Genomic DNA, 11,914 nt, shown 5'->3' on the forward strand with positions numbered 1-11,914 from the left:
ATTTCAAATGCAGCTGGGTGATGCTGGTTTTTAAAAAACTATTTATTTTATTGTGTATTTATTTGGGGGGGTTGATGGTGTTGGTCAAATATCTCCTGCTGTCTACCTTAGGGCATCTGGTTGTTTGCACTTCTTGTCTCCTTGTGCTTGGGTAGGGCACTACATGGCACTTCTGGCCTATCAGTTATGATCAGATGAGATGTGTCACTTCAGGACCAGAACATCTAGTTGCCAATTTGTCACCCTCCAGAACAATCTGTCTGCTTGTGAGTCTGGCAGTGTTCAAGATGGTAGCGGCTCCATCAGCCTAGATCCCAGAGTGAGAAAGTCAAGGGACCAAGTAACCAGCAATAGACATACAGAATGAACAAGAAAGAAAACTTTTGTTTGTTTATGTTTTTTAAAGATTTTATTTACTTATTCATGAGAGACACAGAGAAAGGCAGAGACACAGGCAGAGGGAGAAGCAGGCTCCATGCAGGGAGCCCAAAGTGGGACTTGATCCCGGGACCCCAGGATCACACCCTGGGCCGAAGGCGGCACCAAACTGCTGAGCCACCGGGGCTGCCCAAACTTCGTTGTTTCATAACATTAAGGTTTTGACATAATTTAGCATAGCTGGTTTGGTGTTCTTTCTTTCTTTCTTTCTTTCTTTCTTTCTTTCTTTCTTTCTTTCTTTCTTTCTTTCTTTTCTTTCTTTTGCCTTTTTTATTACTCAAAAAAGTCTTCAGTTTTAAATTTAGCTTTCTGACTCTGATCTTGCGCCTTCAACACTTTCACAACGGTTTTCTGATCCTTGGGAAGGAAGGCACACTTGATCCTGTCACAAACACACTCAGCACACAAGGAACCATTACAGGCCCCGCTGATGTGTTTTTTCATTTTAGACAAGCTCCTGAGCACTGGGGGTCTCCAGCACAAACTCCTCGAGGTCCGCCTGGGCACTTGCACGGGCAGATTTTGGTGCTTTCCCAATCTTCTTGGGACAAAGGTAAACGATTCTATTACCAGGGGTTCAGCACAGCCTAGTTCTGTTAGAGGCTGTCTTGTAGGACAGCTTACGGCCGTACATCAAACCCTGGAACATTCTGAATGCCTACAGGTGCCGTCCCCAGAAGACAGTTGGCATACTCTGATTGACACAGAAACTGATGCTGAGAATGCCCACGATAGCCTAACTGTGGAAAGAGCCGAGACGTCCATCATCAGATTACTGGCTAAGAGGGTGTGATATCCACGTACACAATGGAATATTCCTCAGCCATCAGAATGGACGGATACCTACCGTTTGCATCAATGTGGATGGAACTGGAGGGCATTATGCTGAGTGACGTAAGTCAGTCAGAGAAAGACAATTATCTTATGGTTTCACTCAGGTGTGGAATAGAAGAAACAGCACAGAGGATCGTAGGGGAAGGGAAGGAAACCTGGATGGCAGTCATCAGGGAGGGAGAAAAACCACGAGAGACTCCTAACTGTAGGAAACAACTGAGGGACTCTGGAGGGGAGGTGGGGGGAGGGGATGGGGTCACTGGGTGACGGGCATGAAGGATGGCACGTGATGGGATGAGCACTGGGTGTTATACACAACTGATGAATTACTGAACTCACGTCTGAACCAATGAGGGACCATATGTTGGCTAATTGAATTTAAATTTTAAAAAAAGAAGAAGAAGGAACTGATGCCAAGAGATGAAGTGTGCCTTCACAAAACCCTAACTTTTGGGATCCCTGGGTGGCTCAGTCCTGGGATCGAGTTCCACGTGGGGCTCCCTGCATGGAGCCTGCTTCTCCCTCTGCCTGTGTCTCTGTCTCTCTCTCTGGGTCTCTCATGAATAAATAAATAAAATCTTAAAAAAAAAAACAACCAAACTAACTTTTGTGGCCTTGACTTAGGAGTCCACTGATGGGGCTGGTTTTGGAAGCTGTTTCTCACTGATACAATTGATAAAACCACCACCTACAATTACTTGGAAGGTAGATCATGATACCAGTAAGCCTGTAACTCCAGAAGATTCTAAAAAACCAAATGTTAGTAGCTTGTGTTGGTTGATATTGACTATATAAGACAAGATATGTCAAGAGGCATTCTCAGGAAAGAACGGACTATGTTATCCTAAGCAGGAATGGCAGGGAGCAGTGAGTTGTGGCGGTCTTGCTTCCATCCCGAGGCCTCTCCCTTTGGCTTCTAGACGGGCCATCTTCTCCCCCCTGTTTTCATGAGGCCTCTCCTCTATATGTGCCTGTGTCCTAATTGCCTCTTCCTATATAGACACCAGTCAAATTGGATTAGAGTCCACCCCAAGGACCTCATTTACTTTAATCATCTCTTCTTAAAAATAAAAAAATATATATATTTATTTTAGAAAAAGAGAGCATGAGCCAGCAGGAGGAGGGACAGAGAGAAAGGGAGAGAGAGAGAATCTCAAGCAGACTCCCTGCTGAGCGCAGAGCCCCACATGGGGCTTGGTCTCATGATCCCGAGATCATGACCTGAGCCTACATCAAGAGTCAGAGCCTAACCAACTGAGCCACCCATGTGTGCCCCTCAATTATCTCTTCAAGACCCCATCTGCAGGGCGCCTGGCTGGCTCAGAGGGGCATAGGACTCTTAATGTCAGGGTTGTGAGTTTGAGCCCTATGCTGGATATAGAGATTACTTAAATAAACAAAATGTAAAAAAAATAATTCTGTCTCCAAATCATCTGAGGTCCTGGGGGTCAGGACTTGAACATACGGATTTGGGGTGGGGGTGGTGCAGTTCATCCCACAACACTCCCCCACCATGCCTGATGGGTTCAAGGTACCCGAGTTAAAGAGATAGACAGAGATGAGAAGAAAGAGCTGTGGGTACGTTGTTGCGAATACAGTGGATTGAATCAAATTGTTTAGAACGATAATGAAATGCTCCCTACCCTTGGTAGGACTCCTTGCAATTAAAGTCTAATCTGATAATAGTATAGTCCTATCAGATTTTTTATGATTACTGTTTTCATTATTCATTTATTTATTTATTAGAGAGGGGAAGAGGGGAGAGGGAGAGAGAGAGAATCCTAAGCAGGCTTCACGCCCAGCATGGAGCCCGACATAGGACTTGATCTCACAACCCTGAGATCATGACATGAGCCAAAATCAAGAGTGGGACACGTAACCGACTGAGCCGCCAGGCGCCCTTGCCTATTTATGTTTGCTTGTTTATTTGTTTAAGTAGGCCCCAGGCCTCCTTTATGTGGGGCTTGAATTCATGGTCCTGAGATGGAGAGTCACACACTTTACTACCTGAGCCAGCCAGGCGCCCCTTACCTTTTGCCTTCTAAATTAATTTGAGTTAATAACTTCTATTTAGTGTAATTTTTTTTTATGATAGTCACAGAGAGAGAGAGAGGCAGAGACACAGGCAGAGGGAGAAGCAGGCTCCATGCACCGGGAGCCCAATGTGGGATTTGATCCCGGGTCTCCAGGATCACACCCTGGGCCAAAGGCAGGCGCTAAACCGCTGCGCCACCCAGGGATCCCTATTTAGTGTAATTTTTATATGATTGAGCTTAAGTACTCCATCTTCCTATTTATTATTTGTCTTGTTTATGCTTTGTATCACCTGTCTTGGTTTCTTTTGGGTCAAACAAGTTTTTTTTTTTTAAGATTTTATTTATTTATTTATTTATTTATCTATTTATTTATCTATCTATTTATTTATTTTTATTTATTATTATTTTTTAACCTATTTATTTATTTGAGAGAGTAAGCATGCAGTGCACGAATTGGGGAACGGGGAGGGGGAGGGCGAGAATCTCAAGTCGACCCCAAGCCAAACTTAGAGTCCACCATGGGGCTTGACGTTGGGACCCTGAGGTCATGGCCTGAGCTGAAACCGAGAGCTACCCGGGCGCCCCACGGAGCACTTTTTTTAGTACTGTATGTCATCTCCTTTTTGACATTTTCCTAGAGCTCTTTGCACTGTATTTTAGTAGTAATATGCAAACTTAATCTATCAAGATGCTGAAATCCTATAATACAGTTCTTTGGATATTGTTTGTGCTTAGTTTTTATTTTTATATTTATTTATTTATTTATTTATTTATTTATTTATTTATTTATTTATTGTGCTTAGTTTTAGAGTTTGCCTTTGGTTTCTTTCTTAGAATTTCTACACCTCTCCTGAAATCCCCATCTCTTTATTTTTTATGTTTATCTTTCCCATACATTCTTCAATGTATTTAGAATCCTTGTCTGCTAGTTTCAACATCTGTACCATGTGTTTGTACGGTCCTCGTGACCACTTCCCTCTGTATTATGAGTCACATTTTCCCGTTTTTCAGCATGGCCAGCACATTCTTATTGGCTTCTGAACATTGTGGTTGATACAGTTTAGAGACTCTAAATTTCATTATCCTCCACTTGCAAATGTCAGGTTTTATTCTTGAAGGAACTTAAACCACAGGCAGATCATTTGGATCCTACAAAGCCTTGGTTTTAGACTTTTTCATCTAAATTTAAATTTTGCCCCGAGTCCTAGGGTGTAGTCCTTGGTTCCAGGAAGTGGAACCCTTCCTTTTAAGGTGTGGACCTTCTGGGGTTTCAGTGGAAAGTAGAATGTTTACCAGGCTTTTCTAACTTGACAGGATTTGAGCTCCAAAATTCTGTTTCTCTAGCATTGGATGGCAGTTGAAATTTCCGCTTAGCTTTTGCCTTCCTCTGGATTCCTTGGAGTCCTGCCCTGCACGTGTGCAGCACAGGAGTCAGCCAAGGACTCCAGAGGAGTCTGTGCACAGATCTTGGGGCCCTCCAGCATGCCCTTCTTTCTGGGGTTCCCCCCTCACTGTTAGATGCCCTGAGGCCCTGACCTGTGATTCCTCAGCCAGGTATGTTGACTTCCTTCTGCTTGAGATCTATCCCCTCCCCCACTCCACCCACACCTGCTCCACCCGGTCCCGCACTGCAGACTGAGAAACCTGGGAGAAAAGCTGAGTAAATGGGGATCTCACTCCAAGTTTTTCCCTTTTTTTCAAGAATCATATGCCCTCTAGTTTCTGCCTACTTTTGTTTGTCCTCAAATGCTTTCAAACAGTTGGCTTTTAAAAATATTTTGTCCAGGGGCACCCAGGTGGCCCACTGGTTGAGCGTCTGCTTTCATCCCAGGGCGTGACCCCAGGGTCCTGGGATCAAGTCCCGCATTGGGCTCCCTGCAGGGAGCCTGCTTCTCCTTCTGCCTGTGTCTCTGCCTCTCTCTCTGGGTCTCTCATGAGTAAATAAATAAAATCTTTAAAGAAAAGAGAGAGAGAGCCCAGACATCATTGCAGCCCCCCTGAGACTGGAACACGTAACCCAGGAGGTAGTTCATCGCTGTGGGTAGTGCTGGCATGCTGGCTAGCTGTCTGAAAGAAAATCAACAAGGACCATCCACCTTTGCTTCTGGAACATCTTTAGTTCCAGTTCCGTGGGCCACGTTGGCCGAGCCGGTGAGGCAGCAAGGGGGGACACCTGCTGTCCGGTGTCCTTGCTCCGTGGCCTGTGGGGCCCTCTGCCCTCCCCACAGCTGAAGCGTGACTGAGCGTGACCTGGAGAGCCGCCCCGTGTGGGGGGAGAGAAGCAACACAATGGGGTCGGGTCTGTGACGAATGCCTGCACGAACTACACAGAAAGGGGGGCACAGAGTTGCCTGGCAAGGGACGTGCATCCTGATTTTGTTGTTTTTGTTTTTAGTGGGGGAGGGAGAGAGAGAGAATCTTAACACACCCAGCATGGAGCCTGATGCGGGACTCGATCTCACAGCCCCGAGATCCTGCCCTGAGCTGAAACCAAGAGTCAGAGGCTTGACCGACTGAGCTACCTGGGTGCCCCACGTGACTGGTTCTCCTTGCTGAAGCCGGGTGGGGTTGAGTCCGTCTCAGAGGCTCCTGAGGCTGCTCCACAGTGCGGGTCCCCCCGGCACCCAGCCCCAGAGCAGGCCTCTAGCCTGGATGTCAGAAGCACCTGAGAGGGCCCCAAGGGACCCAGTGGTGCCCAGGGCTGGGGAGGAGGGGGACGAGGCAAGCACAACAGGCACCCCGGGAGCCAGGTGTGAGCGTGCCAGTGCCTGGGGCCCGCGCTAGCCTCAGAATCCTAGGTAGGGCCCCAGAGACCGAGGGCAGAGGCCAACAGCCTGGCATTCCTGTGCCCTGGACGGACGCCTCGCCACGTCAGGATCTTGTCACCCGGACTGGACCCCCCAGAGGTTCTCTGGTCACAGCGCACAGACAACCTGCTGATCCCTAGAGGACGCCCCGGGCTTAAGCCGACGAGGCTCTGCAGGGACCGCAGGGGCCGGGGTTGCCAGCAGGGCTTCCAGCCTCCCCGGGCACGCCTGGCGATGCTCAGGCCAAAGGTGCAGGCCGGCGGTCCCCTCTGCTCCCCCGGCGGGTGTGTGACCGGTGGTGGCTTTCTCTCTGCAGAGCATCGTCCCAGCCATTAGTGCTTGCCACGGAGGCCCCAGGCGGCCTGGAGGGGCGATGGGGCTCCTGGACTCCCACCACCCTGCGCCGTGGGTGGGGACAGGCCGGTCCGCCCCTGCGTGGCTTGGGGCACTCTTGTTTCCGCTGCAGCCCTCGCCCCGTCCGCACCCCCATGGCAGCAGGGAGGCTCCCGCCCAGCCCCCAGGCTCACGGCCAGGAAACCGCTAAACATGTCCAAGGTTATCAAACACCCTCCAACTGTCACTGGAGCTGGTCGTGGCCTTTGGCCCTGAGCCATCGGTGCTGCTCCGGTCTGCCCGCGTGGTCGCGGGGCCGCGGGCCACTTGTGCTTTGCCGCACTCTGGCCGGGAACGCGTGCGGGGCCCTGATGCAGGGGGGTGGGCACTGCAGGCCACCGGCTACTGACCCTCTGAAGGATGGGCCCGCCGCTCCTCCAGCCCCCACGCCGTGTCCTCCCGGGTGACCGCGGCCTCCACTCCCCCCGACTGTCCTCCCACCCACCCTAGGGGTGCAGCGCCTGCCGGTTCGGCCTCCTTCAGCGTCGCGAAGGCTCCAGCACGTGTGTCGTGCCCATGGCGGCCACCAGCCCCGTGGCGCTGCTGGCCCTCGGGGGCATCCCATGCTAACGGCCCTGGGACCCCGAGTCTGCCTTCGCGCGCTGCAGATCCAAACCCAGGGGAGCCCTCTGGCCAGTCCTCGCCCACCTGGGACCCTCCCCCTCGGGGACGTTAGTCCTGCAGGTGACCCTCGCGTCCCTGAGCCTGGCTCGCTCACCCGTAAACGAGGCGAAGTTCCACCCGCGTAGTTCTCGTCTCCAGGGCGCCCACTCCCCGGGCCGTGGGCTCGGGATCCTCAGCGCTGCCCCACGCCCCGGCCTCCCTCCTCCTCGGCTGAGGTCTCAGGCTCTCGGGGCGCTTCCCAGAACCTCCTTGTGGGAACCGGGGTTACGGGACCTGAGTGACATGGGGCCAGCCCCGCAGCTCTGAGGCAGGCGCGGTCTTCTCCTGTAGCTGCTGGGAGCGCTTATGGCCGACCCAGTCCACGGTGTCCCTGGGTTTACTTGGCCGCTGTCCGCCTGGCATACAGGTGGCACCGCCCACCCCAGAGGACGGGGAAGGTGTGGGTCCTCAGCGGGCGGGGTGTGCTGAGCAGGGCACAGCCTACGCCCCGTCCCGCCTTGTAGCGCCCCCACCCCACGCTCTTGCTGCTCGGCTCTCCTCCGTCCCAGGGCCTGTCCCTGCGGGGACGCAGGCACCTGCAGACCCCTGGCACCTGTGTGTGCATGACGGCCTGCAGGGCTGGGGCTGCAAGCCAGCAGTCGGGGTGTGCCCTGGCCTCGGTCCGGCTGCCTTGCCCCAGGGGTCCCCCTGCACCCCGGGAGCCAGGGCTCCCAGGTCCCACGGGGCCAGGGGACACCGCAGTAAGGGCAGGGGTACAGAGGCCCCGGGGGGCATCCAGGAAACTCAGCGGGGGGACAAGAGCGTATTTGCCCCTTTCTCGTCTGAGGCCGACCTCCTGATGTCAGGGAGGCTCACACGAGCCATCTCCGCCTGCCCCAGCTCTGCGGTCAGCCCTCCCCCGGGCTCTCTCTCCCCTTTGCTTGCCTCACTCCTGCTGCCCTGGGCTTCACTCCTCAGAAAGCGTCAGCATCCAAGCTCTGGCCTCAGATTCTGTTTCCCAGGGTGCTCAGGCTGAGATAAGGCTCACTCTTCACACTTGTTTTCACAGAAACCCCGTGACATCCTTTCTGATCAAAGTCACTTAGCGCCGCCTCCTGCTTGCTGGGCACCCGGAGAGGCCTCGGGGACGTGGTGGCCAACACGGCAGGTGCAGTCCTCACGCCCCGAGCCCTAGGGGTGTGGGGCGTGCCCAGGGAGATGAGGGGACCAACATCCCACTGTATAATAGAAATAGAAAGAGGAGGAAGGGAAAGTTCTAGAAGACTTAGGCCTTTATGTCTATTGGCGGCCAACTCCAAAAACCCCAAGCAGGGGGAAGGGAGCTGTGGCTCGGCGCAGTAGAAACCCTGTCGGCCAGGCGGTCTCTTTCCTGAAAGTCTACGAGGTGAGGGGGGTCCTGGGGTCCCGGCTGTCACCTGAGAAGACGCTGGCCAAGGAAGGCTCTGTGTCGCCAAGTGGCCAGCCCGACCCCGCGGGCTGCAGGACAGGATGTTCTGGTGGACTTGGGAGAGGATGACAAATGTACAACGTTAGCCTGTGGAGGAAGGAGCCCCCCATCCCCACAGAGCAGGACCAGAAGCTGGGAATCCATGTGTAGGGACCGCCGGCCTTCCTTCCCGCTCTGGGATTCTGGGCCTCACTGCTCACCGGCCTTTTGGGGAAGCTCATCCCGGTTACTTGCTCAGTGCAGCGGGCATTTCGGGGGCCCTGCCCAGGTCCTGCAGCCGCCACTCCGCAGGCCTGGGTGCTCTTCCCCTGGAGTGAGCTGGAAGTGCTTGGGTGTATGGGTGCCTGCAGGGGAGCCCACAGCACAGCACGGCGGCCTCACGTCTCTCATCTCCAGGTTCCATTAAGCCCCAAGGGTCGCTCACTCCGAGCTCCCAGGAGCATTGGACGGAGGCTGAGATGGGGACAGGACACTTCTGGCCGCCTTTCCCGCTCCCCACGCTGTTCACGCTCAAGAGCCCTCAAGAGCCGGCCGGGAGGGCCCTGCTCCAGGCTCTGCAGGGGGCTGGGGGCCGGGGTCCAGCGGCTGGCACGGTGAGCCGGAGGCCCACAGGACACCAGCCACAGTCCTTCCTCTTGTAAGGCTGCAGGGGTCCAGGGAGGACGCGTCGGGGGACCCCGTCCAGGGCCCTGCCTGGGTCAGCCCTGTTGCAAGGCTCTGCAAGGAGCCAGCTCAGCACAGGATGGCTGAGACCAGGCCCGGGGCCAGGGCAGAGGGGCAAGGACCTTAGCAGACTTCCCGGAGAGGGCCTGCGGCTGCGACCCTCTGTGGGGTTCACAGGTGCCGGAGGTCTCGAACCCAGCACCCCAGCCCCAATTCTAGGGGCACTAACCAGAGACAGGATCAGCAAAATCTGTAAGAGACAGAGATGCAAGCCGCCTGTCTGCCGTGGGGCTGAGAGCAGAGGGATGGGATCCCGGGCCCAGATTCTTTCTCGTGGGGACACATCTGTCCTGTGCAGCAAGTCTCAAGATCAGGAAGCCGGACCCAGGGACACTGCAGCTCGGGGCTGGGCTGCTAGGGAGGGGATTCGAAGGGCTCCTAATGCTTGTCAGTTAGACCTGGAGTTGGGGGTGGGGAGCATGTATTACGAACTTTTAGATTCCTAAAAGTTCAGGGTTCTGTAAAATCAAATAATGTTTTTCTTTTTTTTCTTTAAGATTTTATTTATTTGAGAGAGAGAGAGTGAGAGAGCGATCACGAGCAGGGGGGAGGGCAGGGGGGAAGCGGGCTCCCTCCCAGGACCCCGGCCAGGACCTGAACTGAAGGCTGAGCCCCCGGCACCCCCAGCCCCCACACTGAGGCAGCCTGTTCTCCTCTGCTGGCCCCCAGGGGCGGGCATGCGGGGCCTGGGGGCAGTGACGGGCCCAGGACCCGATCAGGCACCTCGGAGACGGAGCTGGCCGCAGCTGCTCTCCCCGCGACTAGGGAAGCGCCTGCAGAAGGCGGAACAGGCCGGGCCCTTCGGGTCCTCAGTCACCCGCTGGCAGAGGAGAGGCGGGGAGCACCCAGCCTCTCCTGCCCCGCAGGGCGCAGATGGGACCTCCAGGTCAGGACGCGGGCTGGCCCTGCCCCTCCGACTCTTCCACAGGAACCACCGCACCAACACGAACCCCCAAAGACAGGGCGCGGAGCCGGAGAGCCCGGAGCAGGTGGCCCGAGAAAGCCAGGCCTGGAGCCAGCAAGGGGCACCCAGGAACCACCCAAGTCCCTCCGCCTCGTGGGGGCCGCCGTCCTGGCCGCCGTGAGGGCGACCGGGGCTGACAGGGGGGTCACAGCGCCGTGTCCGGAGCCGTCAGCCCCCTGCCCACCCCGCGCAGCTGTCTCCCGGCTCGGCGAAGGCCCAGGGCCCCTCCGGAGCAGCAAATCAGGGGGTCTGCGCGGGTCGGGGGCATCAGGCGCAGGCACCGAACCGGAGCGGGGGCTGGGTGAACGCTGAGGTGCCCCTTCCCCAGCAGCCCTGTCCTCTGTGCTCCTCTCTGGGGAAACTGGAGTCAGGGTCCCCCAAGAAATAGCCCATGGGGCCCCCTGTGAAGGGGTAGAGGGCAGGGGACTCACTGGGCCTCCAGCCTCTTGGAAGGGAAGACAGCAGGTGCTTCCTGCAAGCACTGGGGTGGGAGTGGGGGGGTTGGGGGAGGCTAGCTCGCTGGGGAAGGGGGCAGGGGCCAGTCCGGCTCCTCGGAGGCCACCTTGCCCTGCTGGCGAGCAGCTCTGTGACCTTCTTCCTACAATGTGGGGGCCCTGAAGCTGCTCAGCTTCTGCTGTGGGGCTGTACCAACAACAGGAAAAGTCTCTTTCCACATCTTTCTATTTTTTTTTTTAATTTATTCATGAGAGACAGAGAGAGAGAGAGGCGGAGACACAGGCAGAGGGAGAGGCAGGCTCTATGCAGGGAACCCGAGGCAGGACTCGATCTCGGGACCCCGGGGTCATACCCTGAGCTTCCGAAGGTGGCACTAAACTGCTGAGCCCCCCAGGCACCCCTTTCCACATCCTTCTGAACAAGATTCAGCAGCTTAAGTGTTTTGTGTACAACTATGGAGACAGCTAGCGGAAGGAAGCTTCTGGGAGGTGGAACCAGGGAGAAGGAGGGATGGACAGGGCACTATTTCTCATATAAGCCTTTTGGTACGACTTCATTTTTTATTTTATTTTATTTTATTTTAATTTATTTTAATTTAATTTATTTTATAATTTAATTTTGTCCTACTTTATTTTATTTGAACTTGGCTCCATGCTCAGGGTGGAGCCCAACACGGGGCCTGAGCTCACAACCCTGAGATCAAGACCTGAGCTGAGATTGAGAGTCAGATACTTAACTGGCTGAGCCCCCCAGGCACCCCCAAGATTTCATTTTTATTTTTTATTTTTTATTTTTTTTTAAGATTTCATTTTTAAAAGATGTGCCATTATCCATTAGATCACACAGATAAAAACTAGGAAACAATCCCAGGAATCCCCTCGCTCTGTCCCGTCGTCCGCAGGGATTTGTGGGGCCGGGGAGCCCTCACTCTTCAAACCCGTCAGCTGGTTGCTCACCCTGCCGCTGGTGCACAGGGTCCCGAGTGGGGTCGTGTGCGCGGGGGTGGCCAGAGCAGCTGCGTGATGCAAGGCTTCCCGGCCCTCAGGGAGAAGCTGTGAAGCTTTTGCTCTCAGAAGCAGGATTCTGAGAAGCTTTTAGATGATGAGGGAAAGGCCGAGTCCCTGGTGGAGACCACAGCCTCTCAGAGTGAGAAGAGCAGAGGGGCCTGGCTGCAGGGTCTGTGCTATGGGGC

The 11,914-nt window shown here is 54.8% G+C and overlaps 1 pseudogene; it reads right to left on the bottom strand.

The window, feature by feature from the left end:
* Window positions 1–711: 711 nt before the first annotated feature.
* On the bottom strand, window positions 712–1,087 carry LOC112651990 (60S ribosomal protein L34-like; annotated as a pseudogene).
* Between the last annotated feature and the right edge of the window lie 10,827 nt (window positions 1,088–11,914).

Source organism: Canis lupus, chromosome 4 (assembly GCF_003254725.2).
Source record: "Canis lupus dingo isolate Sandy chromosome 4, ASM325472v2, whole genome shotgun sequence".
NCBI lineage: Eukaryota > Metazoa > Chordata > Mammalia > Carnivora > Canidae > Canis > Canis lupus.